This window comes from Cervus canadensis, chromosome 12 (assembly GCF_019320065.1).
Source record: "Cervus canadensis isolate Bull #8, Minnesota chromosome 12, ASM1932006v1, whole genome shotgun sequence".
In the NCBI taxonomy this organism is placed as follows: domain Eukaryota; kingdom Metazoa; phylum Chordata; class Mammalia; order Artiodactyla; family Cervidae; genus Cervus; species Cervus canadensis.
Window position 1 is genome coordinate 6377146 of NC_057397.1, and position 12286 is coordinate 6389431.

At 43.9% G+C, this 12286-nt stretch overlaps 1 protein-coding gene across 2 annotated transcripts in view; it reads right to left on the bottom strand.

Annotated features, from left to right (window-relative positions):
- The window catches only part of FAM135B (family with sequence similarity 135 member B), a 248968-nt gene that overhangs the window by 235342 nt on the left and 1340 nt on the right, over positions 1-12286 (bottom strand). The window lies entirely within an intron of this gene.

The window sequence follows — 12286 nt, forward strand, 5'->3', positions numbered from 1 at the left end:
ATCACTGAATTTTGAATGAAAATTTCCAGGAGGACATGCAATTAAACCACGCAAACAAAGAAGGCAAGACAGATCTGCTGTTTCAGTAAGTATATTTTCTTTCATTTTGGATGGAGATAGTCAACAAAGTATAAAGTGAAAAGGCAAACACTTAAAATTCAAACTGCTTACCTACACAATTAAAGAAGACACAGACTTCTCTAGATTTCTTTTTTCTTCCTTTTTTTAAAGGCCCCTAATTCCATAAGTGTCTTTTCAAGTAAACATGCTGTACGCCTTTCATCCATAATCCAGAATGAAAAGATGCTGGGAGCAGACCTGTATGAAAGGTCATCAAATAAATCCTCTTCTCATCTCCTTCATATTCCAAGTCAAACAGAAGCTCAATTCCATTTCCCAAGTTTAAACAACTGAGTGGTTAAAAGCCAAATATTTTGACTGAGTAGTTTTTGGCTTTTACTTTTGGTCTTTTGTTTTGCTTTGCTTTTATGATCTATAGCTTAATTTTAAATGCCCTTCACAAGGGACACCTATGGGGTGGCTGAAAAAGAATAAGCCTTGGGATCAGACCAATTTCAGGGACAATTCAGGCTTCCTCTCTAGCTATCTGTGGGACTCAGCAAGTAACATCCCCCTCTCTGTACCTGCGTCTCCTTGGCTTTAAAGACCACTAGTAACACCTCCTGCATGAAGATTAAATAAAACTATCACCAGGGAAATATTTACGACAGTCACCAGCACAGAGAAGGTATTCAGAAACGCCTTCCTGTCCCTCTCATCTGTACTACATAGAACTCAATATCTGCCTGTCACTTTAAAAGGATTGATGATTTTTTTTTTTTTTGTCTCCAATACATGCATGTTTTTGGAAAGAAGAAGGAAAAGAGAAAGCCAGGAAATCTCATTCTGATATTCAAAAGCAATTATATTAATATTCATTTTATTCTCCCAAAGGTTCACAGCAGTCAGCACGCTAAAAAAAATTCATGCTTGATGAATTCTACCTTGGGCACAAGATTCCAAAGATAATCTTATATTTAAACATTTCCTCTAAGCAAACTGAAAAAGGCCATTTATTCTTCGGTGCATTTTATATTCTGATTTAAAATCAATAAGATTTCACAAAAACCACCGTTCAGTCATCCACTCTTCCCCTGTAGTAATACCTCTGCCATGAGGATGTGTGCCCAGAAATTAATTTTCAAGATGACTTATACCAAATGCTTTAAATATCAAATACTTTTATATTTAATTTTAGCAATTTTCGATGTAACTCATTTTAGAAATTATACTCCCATGCCTTCTTTCAGCAGAGTTTACAGACTGTAATTTAGTTCTTCCTTGATGACTCACTGTCACACTTCGGAACATAACTTATTGCTTTGTGCTATTATGTCTTGATGCACTCAAAGACCCCTCAAGCTTGAACATCTCCAAGTTCCTTCACTTAGGATCCAAAGGCTCCACTTACGGGATTTCCCTTCGTCCACCCCATAGAGGGGCTCCATTCAAACAAGAGTCTCACTCAGGTTCTTCAGCTTTCACAGCAGGATGCCAGCCTCACCATTCTCTGTGTGTGCTTACTCGCTCAGTCGTCTCCAACTCTTTGTGACCCCATGAACTGTAGCCCGCCAGGTTTCTCTATCCATGGGACTCCCCAGGCAAGAATACTATGGGTTGCCATATCCTCCTCCAAGGGATCTTCCCAGCCCAGGCACTAAACCTGAGTCTCCTGTGTCTCCCGCATTGCAGGTGGATTCTTTACCCACTGAGTCATTGGGTAAGCCCTCACCATCCTCTGAGATGGCATTAAAGTTCACAAGTGAGCCTTTACTTACAATAAACACTGATTAATCACCTATTGCATGTCAAGTACTACAATAGTGTTGAGTTTGCTTTACTTTTTCATTCAATTTTCATTAACGTCTTCTTATGGGTTGCCTGTTTTTGTTGTTTCAGACTTACAGAAACTAATACAGGTAATGTAACACAATATCCTCAAGATAAGTTGAGGTTATGGCAGGGTTATCAGAAGAGCACTGCTGGAATTATATACCATAGACCCATAAGGAGGGGATTCACAGAAAAGAGAGATAATGGATGGACCTAGAGATTATCATGGGGCTTCCCAGGTGGTGCCAGTGATAAAAAACCCACCTGCCAATGTAGGAGACAAAAGAGATGCTGATTTGCCCTGGGTTGGGCTTCCCTAGTGCCTCAGACACTAAAGAATCTGCCGGCAATGCAGGAGACCCTGGTTCGATTCCTGGATTGGGAAGATCCCCTGGAAAAGGGAATGGCAACCCACTCCAGTATTCTAGCCTGGAGAATCCCATGGACAGAGGAGCCTGGTGGGCTACAATCCATGGGGTTGCAGAGTCGGACATGACTGAAATGACTTAGCATGCACAGAGATTATCATACTAAGCAAAGTAAGAGAAACACAAATACTGTGTTGTATCACTTATATTGGAATCTGAAATATGACACAAATGAACTTATCTACAAAACAGAAACAGACTCATAGACATAGAGAAGAGACTTGTTGCCGGGGTTGTGCAGGGGAGAGATGAATTGGGAGTTTCGGATTAACAGATGTAAACTATTATATATAGAATGCATAAACAACAATGTCCTACTGTACAGCACAGAGAACTATTGATATATTGAATAAATAAGTGTAACATACAGCAAGCAAGCTCAGAGAGGAAGCTAGGTTCAATAGATTATTTGGTGTGTCTATAACAAGCATGAGGCATAATGAGAAGCAAATTTATCCAAAAAGAAATTTATCCAGAAGAAAATTTATCCAAGCTGAGAAGCTGAAAGCCAAGGTACTATAGGGGCATTTAGCTGGACTAGGAAGGCATCCAACCTAATGGCAGGTGCTGAAGAAAACAAGACCCAGGGACCAGAATGAATGGAGACTGGACAGCAATGTGTGAGCAAAAGACCCATCTATGACTGGTCAGTCCAGTAGGCACCAGCGTAGCTGGCAGCCCACTGCAATTTTCCCTGACCAGCAATGCTCTTAAGAGAAGAGTAAGGGGGGAGATTTCCCTGGTAGTCCAGTGGTTAAGACTTGCACTTCCACTGCAGGGAGCATGGGTTTGGTCCCTGGTTGGGGAACTAAGATCTGGTATGCTGTGTGGCATAGCCAAAAATAAATTAAAAAAAAAATTATACTGATTCAAAAATATCCATGATGAACTAAATTGTTAATGTTTTTAAGAAATATATGAGCAGGAGAAGGTGTGGCTAAATGGGGAAAGGAACTCAAAGCAGGGCTCTTGGGTTCCAAGCATTACAAAGTTTAAGGAGATCCTGTTAGTCTTGTTTTCACAACTGCCTTATGGGAACAGACACTCTAAGAGGATCACAGGGTTATACGACTGAACATTGTGAGCTCCTGAAGAAGCAGCTATGGGAAGGTTTTGTTTGTCTTAAAGGAGGACTTGGGGGGAGCTCTAACGGGAAGAAGTGGAAACACCAGTTGGAATGTAGTGGACCTACTGGTGCCTCACCCCGCCCCCCTCCCCCAGCTCGTGTGCGCCCATCACTGAGTGTTGGCTGATAACAACCCATTATTGCTCTGTCCTCCGAAGGACTTTCCTGAGCTGACAGGAGCTGCTTGCCCCAGAAATACTTGGATAGACAGATCCAGAGTTGGATCCAGGAAAATGGTCTTGCTTGCTTCACGATGGAAAGCTGATCTGGCTGAGCTTAGGTGAGGCACCCACGCCTTCCTCCCTGTCTATTTCTGCTCTGCTCTCTCCCTCTGGGGTTTCCACTGAAAGCAGCCTCTCAACCGATCACCTATACAAGATCCATCTTGGGATGTGACAGATGAGTCTGTGTCACAGAACCTGAGACAGGAAGCAGCGGGGGACCACTCCACGGAGTGGACATAACTGACCAGGGTCACTTGGCTGACAAATGTCAGAACTAGGATAACCATCCACCCAGGTTGGTCTGGGACTGAGGGTGGTCCCAGGATGCCAGACTCTTAGTTTGCAAATTTGAACAGTTCCAAGGAAGAAAAAAGAGAGAAGTTGGTCCTTGTAATCAGACTGGGATTCAGTCTCAGGTCTAGGGAATTCCCTGGAAGTCCAGGGATTAGGATTCCAGACCTTCACTGCTGAGAGCCGGGGTTCTATCCCTGGTTGGGGAACTAAAATCCCATAAGCCATGAGATGGAGCCAAAACAAACCAATCCAAGGTGGTCACATTCTAAACAGCCCCCAGCTCTAGAAAGTGTCTTTCATTTACATGTGTGTCAGCTCATGTATAACCTAGGCACCTACTCGCTCAGGCATCAACAGAGAACACACCACCCCATGATGCCCACAAAGGGATGTCTGTAGGCTCTGAAACTGTCCCATCCCTCTCCTAGAACACACATTCTTATTTGGGGTCCATGGAAGGGCTTCGGGGGATCCATAACCCTTCTGATAAGGTTGTTCTTTCTTTCTTTCTTTCTTTTTTATTTTTTGGAGAATGACTGCAGATTTCATCAGATGCTCAAAGTGGTCCTCGACATAATTAAGGTTAAGAACCACTGTCCAGGAACACATTGCTTTTATCTCCAGATTAAGTTGAACAGTGGGGTGCTGCACTTCTGTCTCATACTTGCTGGCCTCAAGCAGAGCTGTTTCCCACTTCAATGGCCAAACACCCACCTCTGCATTTACTAGAGCATAGTGGGTGGGAGTCATCTACCTTCATCCCCAGCTTGTCTTCATCTCAGTACCGGGAGAAATTTTTTCCTTTTCTTTTTTTTTTTTTAATTTAAATGGAAACTTGAAACATATTTGTCAGGGCTGGCTGAGGAGACAGGAAGGGGAGGTTGTTCCCTGCAGGCAGCGAGGGCATCAGGGACCAGGAAGTGTTTCAGTGTCCCCACCTGATGATCAGGAGCTTGGAACAGCACTTAAACAGGACTCTGGGTATTTGTTTTAATTGGAAGAGTGTTATTCTATTACTGGAGATTCCTGGTACTAATTCCTCTGTAAGCACTTTAATGAATATGGGCTCCATGCTCAGTGAGTGCCAGGAAATCTCTTCTAGGAACTTGGTGCAGCTATAAACACGACAAACTCCCGCACCGCAGAGCTTACCATCTTGCAATGCAGAGAACCAACTTTAAAAAAGCAAATACATATGTAATAATATTAAAACAGCTATATAGTGATGAGTGATATAGGGAAAAATGGGGCAAGCTCTGAGGGGCTATTTGACTAGGGTGGTCCAGGGAGACCTCTAGAAAGAAAAGACTGGATGAGAGGAAAGAGCCCTGGAAACATCAGGGGTGACTTTCCTAGCCAGCAGTGTGGAGACAGAGTAAAAAGCCCTTAAGAGAAGAGGAAATTCTAGAGTGTGTGTTTTGTTTTGTTTTTCTTTTTTTGAATGGATTGAATGGGCAGTGTTATTGACCTTGTGAGTCTAAAAGAACACTTTTATTTCCTCATTCTATATACTTCCCTAGGGTGATCACTGCTACTCCCATGCTCTCAACTAACATCTATGTGTTGATGATCTTCTAAGTTCAGATTCAAGTCAAGAACTCCTTTCTGAGCTTGACTGATACCTCTAATTGCCTAAAACATACATGGATTTCTGCAGAGATCTAAAAATCTACTTATCCAAAATAGAAGTCATCATTTCCCCCTCAAAATCTCTTCCTTCCCCTGTGTCCCCAGGCCAGTGAACAACATCAAGGCCAATCCAATAGAAAACTAGGGGTCATCCTTGACAATTCTGCGCTTTCAGATACTCTTTATTAAGTCATCCATACTTCCCAATGTTTGACTGCCTTAATATGTCTCAAGTGTGTTCTCCTTTCTTTATCACTGTGACCTTAACTGTGGTCAGGACCATCACTACCTGCTGCAACAGCCTCCAATCACGTCTCTACCCTTCTTGACTTTCTCCCCTCCCAGGTACTCTCCCCACCGCAGCCAGAATCCAAAACACATATCTACATCTGTCATTTCCCACTTTAAAATCCTCTCACTGCTAAATAAAGCTGGAGGCATCACATCTGCTGGTTTCAAATTACATCACAAAGCCACCATAATTAAAACAGTATGGTCATGGTATAAAAACAGACACACAGAACGGACAGAAATAAATTCACACATATACAGTCGACTAATCTTTGACAAGGGTGTCCCAAATGCACAATGAGGAAAGGATAACCTCTTTGAAAAATGGTGTTGGGAAAACTGGATACTCACATGCAAATGAATAAAGCCAAATCCTTATCTTACACCTTGCACAAAAATCAACTCAAAGTGGAGAACATAAGATTTGAAGCCAAAAACCGCCTGGAAGACTACATAGCAGGCAAAGTTATTAATGCAAGTCTTGGCAATGGCTTTTTAGATACAGCACCAAAAGCACAGGCAACAAAAGTGAAAATTAAGTGAGATCACATAAAACTAAAAAACTCTGCATAGCAAAGGAAATAATCGACAGAGTAAAAAGGCAACAAAATTTTGGAAGCTATATATCTGTTAAAGGGTTAATATCCAAAATATCTAAGGAACTCAGACAACTCAATAGCAAAAAAAAAAAAAAGATAAGTATTGGCAAGGATGTAGAGAAAAGGGAACTCTGGTGCACTGTTGGTGGGAAGATAAATCAGCACAGCCATTATGGAAAACAGCATGAAAGTTTCTTAAAAAAAATTTAAAATAGAACTACCATATGACTCAGCAATCCCATTTCTGGGTATATGTCCAAAAGAATTGAAATCAGGATCTCAAAGAGATATCTGCAATCCCACATTCACTGCAGCGTTCTTCACAACAACTGAGATGCAGAAGCAGCAATGCACACGTGTGGATGAATGAATGAAGAAAATGTGGATACAGACAATGGACTATTACTCAGTCTTTAAAATAATTAAGGAAACCCTGTCATTTGTAACAATATGAAAGGAGGATATAATGCTAAGTAATATAAGCCAGACACAAAAATTCAAATGTTGTAGAACCTCACTTAAAGGTGAAATCAAAGACAGTCAAACTCACAGAAGCAGCGAGTAGAATGGTGGTTACCAGCAGCTGGGGGAGGGGAACATGGGGACACATTGGTCAGAGGTGCATGTGTGCTAAGACGTCTTAGTCGTGTCCAACTCTTTGTGACCCCATGGACTGCAGCCCACCAGGCTCCTCTGTCTATGAGATTCTCCAGGCAAGAATACTGGAGTGGGCTGCCATTTCCTACTCCAGGGAATATTCCTGTCCCAGGGATCGAACCTGAGTCTCCTGAGTCTCCTGAATTGCAGGTGGGTTCTTGACCACTAGGGCCATCTGGGAAGCCCTTGGCCAAAGGTACAAAGTTTTAGTTCTGCAAGATGAGTAAGCTCTGGAGAGCTAATTCAGAGAATGGTGACTATAGGTAACAGTACTGTATCATATACTTGAAATTTGCTGAGATGGTAGATAATAAGTGTTCTCATCACATCTGATTTTAGTCTTCCAAAGATCTCTCTAGCTGCCCTGTGCAGGATATAGTGAAGGAGCACATACGGAGCAGTGATGCCCATGTAGAGGCTCTTGTGTTAGTTCAGGTGACAGATGAAGGCTCTGAGTGCGGTAAAGATGTAAAGAAACCTCTCAGAGTCACCCATGATCCCTCCCTCCTCTTGACCTACATTCATGGTCAAAAGGCCTTATGGTGTTCCTCTGATATTTTTCTGACAAAGGATATAGTTTGTTCATTCAACTGACCCCTCTCCATCTCTCCCTCATTAGGATTCCTGCTCTCACTATCCCCTACCCATCACTTCTCTTCATCTTGATTCCCATTCTTGAACTCAAGACTTTTTTTTTTTTTTTAGGCACCCAGTGGCATGTGGAATCCCAGTTCCCTGACAAGGGGTCAATCCTGTCTTGGAAATAGGAAGTCCTATCCACTGGACCATGAGGGAAGTCCTAAATTCAAGACTCTTATCTGAAAAGTCTCCAGAGAGGCCATCATATTTCTGGCTTGAACCATCTTTTCGACTTCAAACTCTATTCTGAAGCTAGGGAGAGGTGTCTGTCCACGTCTAAACCTCTCCATGTTTCCCAAGACCTTCGGGTTAGAGGACAAGCTCCTTAGTTGGCCTCAAAAGACTCTCCAAGACCTGCCCCTCTTCTGTCCCCAGCCTCAACAGACACCGCTTTACTTGTGTTCCAGCCCTGCCCGTTCATATCACTCCTTCGCTATCCCCAGCCTCCACGGCTTTACACGTTACCTCCTACTGAGGGCCCCTCCCTCCACTTGGAAATTTCTGTAGATTTCTTTTAGGCTCTCTCTCTTCCGTGAGGTCTTCCCAGGTGGCACTAGTGGTAAAGAAACCACCCATCAATACAGGAGACAAAAGAGATGAGGGTGGATCCCTGGGTTGGGAAGATCCCGTGGAGGAGGGCATGGCAACCCACTCCAGTATTCCTGCCTGGAGAATCCCATGGAGAGAGGAGCTTGGCGGGCTACAGTCCATGAGGTCACAAAGAGTCCAACAAGACTGAAGTGGCTTAACACAACGCACTCTTCTGTGAAGACTTTCCTGACAGTCCCTCCCAGGAAATGTACCAAATGTCTCTCCCCTTTGCTCTCCAGAGCCCTGGCTTGCTTGGTCATTCTTCTGTTTCCACGCCTGATCCCCAACTACCTGGGGCAGCTCTTGGCCTTGTTCGTAGGTGAAACCCCTGCCCTGGTGTGATGAGTGGCATGTGGCAGGCTGTTGATTCAAACTTCCTGACCTGGGCACACAGAGTGCCTGTCCAACCACTTCAGAGGTGGAGGGCCATGGGAAAGAGCCCCGGCCCAGATGCCAATTTCTTTTGTGATGCTAAAACCTCCCTCAGGAAGTGCTCCTGAGACCAGTGTGCAGCCGTCTAGAAATGATTCATGCTTGAACAGAAATATTTGATGTTACTGAGCACCCAGAGTACGGGAAACTCAGTGAGTACTAGGGATATCCATGAATCCCCTCCAGTTCTTGCAGGTAAGACAGGGCTTCATCCACACAATGTCTTATATTTTTAATGAAAGATCTTCCAGGATGGACAGAACAGCAGACCATCTTACTTGAGGCCAGATAAGAAGCAGGGGTGGGACAAGGAGAGACGGTAGGGTGCATTCAATACCTGCTTAAGTCCCATGACAATCGGACAATTCTAAAAGAGAAATATGGTGGGGAGGAAGTGGGTATACATGCATGAGCTATGCTTAGTCGATCAGTCATGTCCAACTCTTTGCAATACCATGGACTGTAGCCCATTTATCCCCATGGACTGTAGACTTTGTCCATGGGGATTCTCCAGGCAAGAATACTGGAGTGGGTTGCCACGCCCTCCTCCAGGGGATCTTCCCAACCCAGGGATTGAACCCAGGTCTTCCGCATTGCAGGCAGGTTCTTTACTAGCTGAGCCACCAGGAAGGCCACGTGCATTAAAATGTAGTATTTGGACAAGTGACAAGCTTTGCCCCAAAAGACAGCCAGAGGGCCACAGAGGTAACCTTGGTGAGGAGAAACGTTAATTAACAGATGGAAACACTGAAATCAGGAAGGTGGGGCCTCCGAAATCACCCAGACTGTTGCTAGATGAATAGACAGAGGCCCACAGAGGTGAGAAGGCCAGGTCAGCAGTCCTGTGAGCAGTCAGGTTCAGAATCGGGATGAGCACTCAGCGCTCAAATCTAAACCTTGAGCTTATTCCACTGTTTCCTGGTGTCTTGTGTGGAAAGACGGCTCTTAGAAACCACCATCTTCCTATCAGTAGCTTTTCTCCCCCTGCCTGTCCTCTGCCCCCAACACCCTCTAAAAGATAAATGAAACACAGGGATAGAGAGAGAATGCATTTGGGGACATTTCTCAGAAAAGTTGGAACTTCTATAATGGGCAATTACATCTGTCATTTGGAAATTACAGATATTGTGAATTATGTGCCAGGCATGTCACTTTTCTTATAACATATGCCTTAGCAACCCATCATGACAGGTAGCTACCATTATAACGTACAGAGACAAGGCAGATGGCTGAGGGGACAATTTGATGCACTGAAGGTCACAGAGAGCTAACGAGTGTAAGAGTCAGGATTTCCAGCTCACTTTGTCTTATGTTGTGTAATTAGACATAGAGATTTTGCTCATTTTCCAGGACCAAAAAAAATTAAAAGAAATAAGGTACTGGGATTGTTTTTTACTGCACAGCTGCCCATTCATTCCTAACACTTGGCATCTTTGTGAGATGGGGATCACCATATTTCACAAATGAGAAAACAGGAAGACCATGTGTCCTTGTCCCTGGTCCTCTTAGAACCAGGATTCAAATCTAGGCCTTCCTGATCCAGCCTTTGTGCTTTTCCATTACACTGGAGCTGAAATCAAGGAAACACATTGAAGGGAAAGAAGTACATTTTCAGTTTAAAATAATCCATCAGATGTTTCCAGCAAACGTTATAGGAAGGCCATTCAACACCAGATTACCATTATTCTAAAGTACCCACTCAAAAAGATATGAGCATCTTTAAGACAAAATATGTGTTTTTGTTCTCCTTCACTCTGCTTCAGTGGGTTGACCCTAAATAACGCACAACAACCCAGCAAGCATCCTTCAGGCTTACTGCACAGACAGACTGAGGAAGGCAGCTTGGTCAGCCTTTGTGCAGCCTCTTCTGGGGCCGGTGGTCATGCTGCAGGTAAGACTTGTGCATGCCTTCAACAACCATCTGTCAGGACAGCGGTTGTGCCAGGCGCAGGGACCACATTTGGGACAGAATAGAACCCAGATCCTGCCCACAGGAAGCATGAACTCTAGAAGAGTGATGAATGCAAGCGACAACAGCATGACACAGCACCAGCTGTCACGGAGCAGGTCCAAAGTGCTGTAGGAGTGGGGGGGAGTCCAGAAAGGCTTCCTGGAGGAAGGGGCATTTGAGTTGTGTCATGAATGGAAAAAGGAAATGAGAAATGGTCTGTTTGAGGCAGAGAGACCAGCGTGAGCAATATCAGGGTTAGAAAAGAGCAGAGGATGGTATAAGAGAGTGCAGCCATGCCATCAAGCTGTAAACCTTCAAATTAGGCAAACATTTGGTAAACATCTGGCATTACAGGGCTGCATGAAGGTGAACTTTGCCCCAATGAGCTCACAATGTGTGTCCAACGAATCCACGTAACCAACACTGAAATGAGTCCCCACCATGTGCAAATCACTGTTCACAGGGTAAAATGCTTAGTCCAGCCCTGCAGAGAGCAAACCTCAGTGTTCCCAAACTAGTTAAGTACTGCATTTGATGCCAAAGCCCTTGACCTTCAACATCTGCAGGCAAGGATGGCATGCTGTGTTTCCTCTGATAAAGCCCTCTTTATATTTCCCTGAGTGTATCTTGGACCAGAATACAGGGTTTCAGCTGTGAGTCACTGACCAATATTTCTACTCCTTGTTCATAGCTGAAGCGCGTTGAATGATTTGCTGATCTGAGAAAGGGAGTTTCTTTAGAAAATGATCATTCATTTTATTTGCATGAGACATTAGGTTTTGTTAAGTTCTTCCCCATCCATCCTCCCCATCATCCCACCTGATGGTCCCAAGAGCCTGGCAAGCATCAAGAACTGTTAGCATCCCCATTCCACATATGAGACAAGGGAGTCTCAGTGAGGTGGAGAAACTCAAGGTCACATAGCAAGTGTATGAAGAAATCAAGGCTCCCGTCCATGTTTCCTGGCTCCCAAATCATGTCCTCTTTTTTTCTACACCTCACCATCTGCCCAGAATACAGTAATATCATCCTCATTAAGACACAAATCCCAAATGAAAGGCTGGTCAAATCATAACCCCACAGGCAACATAACTACAGCATAAATTAAAAGCCCAATTAAAGAACATGGCCTTTTTACTGGGACTTATCACTATCCCCAGAAGCCCGACTATAAAGAGAGAGCCTGTAAAAGTCAATGGCTGCCCATCTCAGAAATTACCCAGAGACCCACTTACCCATATGCAAAGAGACGTTAGACCCAAATTATTCACCCAACTTCATCTCCCTCCTCTACAGTCTTCTGGAGCCCTGACCCCTGCCGAGCTGGGTTTGGAATCATGCCCAAACCTTTGCCCCTCTCTCTGGTCTGCAGACAAGGTTAACAGTCCATCACTCTGGGAATAGCACTGGTGCCTCTCAGCTCTGACACATCCCCTAATATCAGGGAGAGAAGAACCTGATGGAAAAACAATGCCTCTGTAGTTCAAACAAAGAACTGAAGCTGAATTTTCTAGCTGTCTGAAAGTGAAATA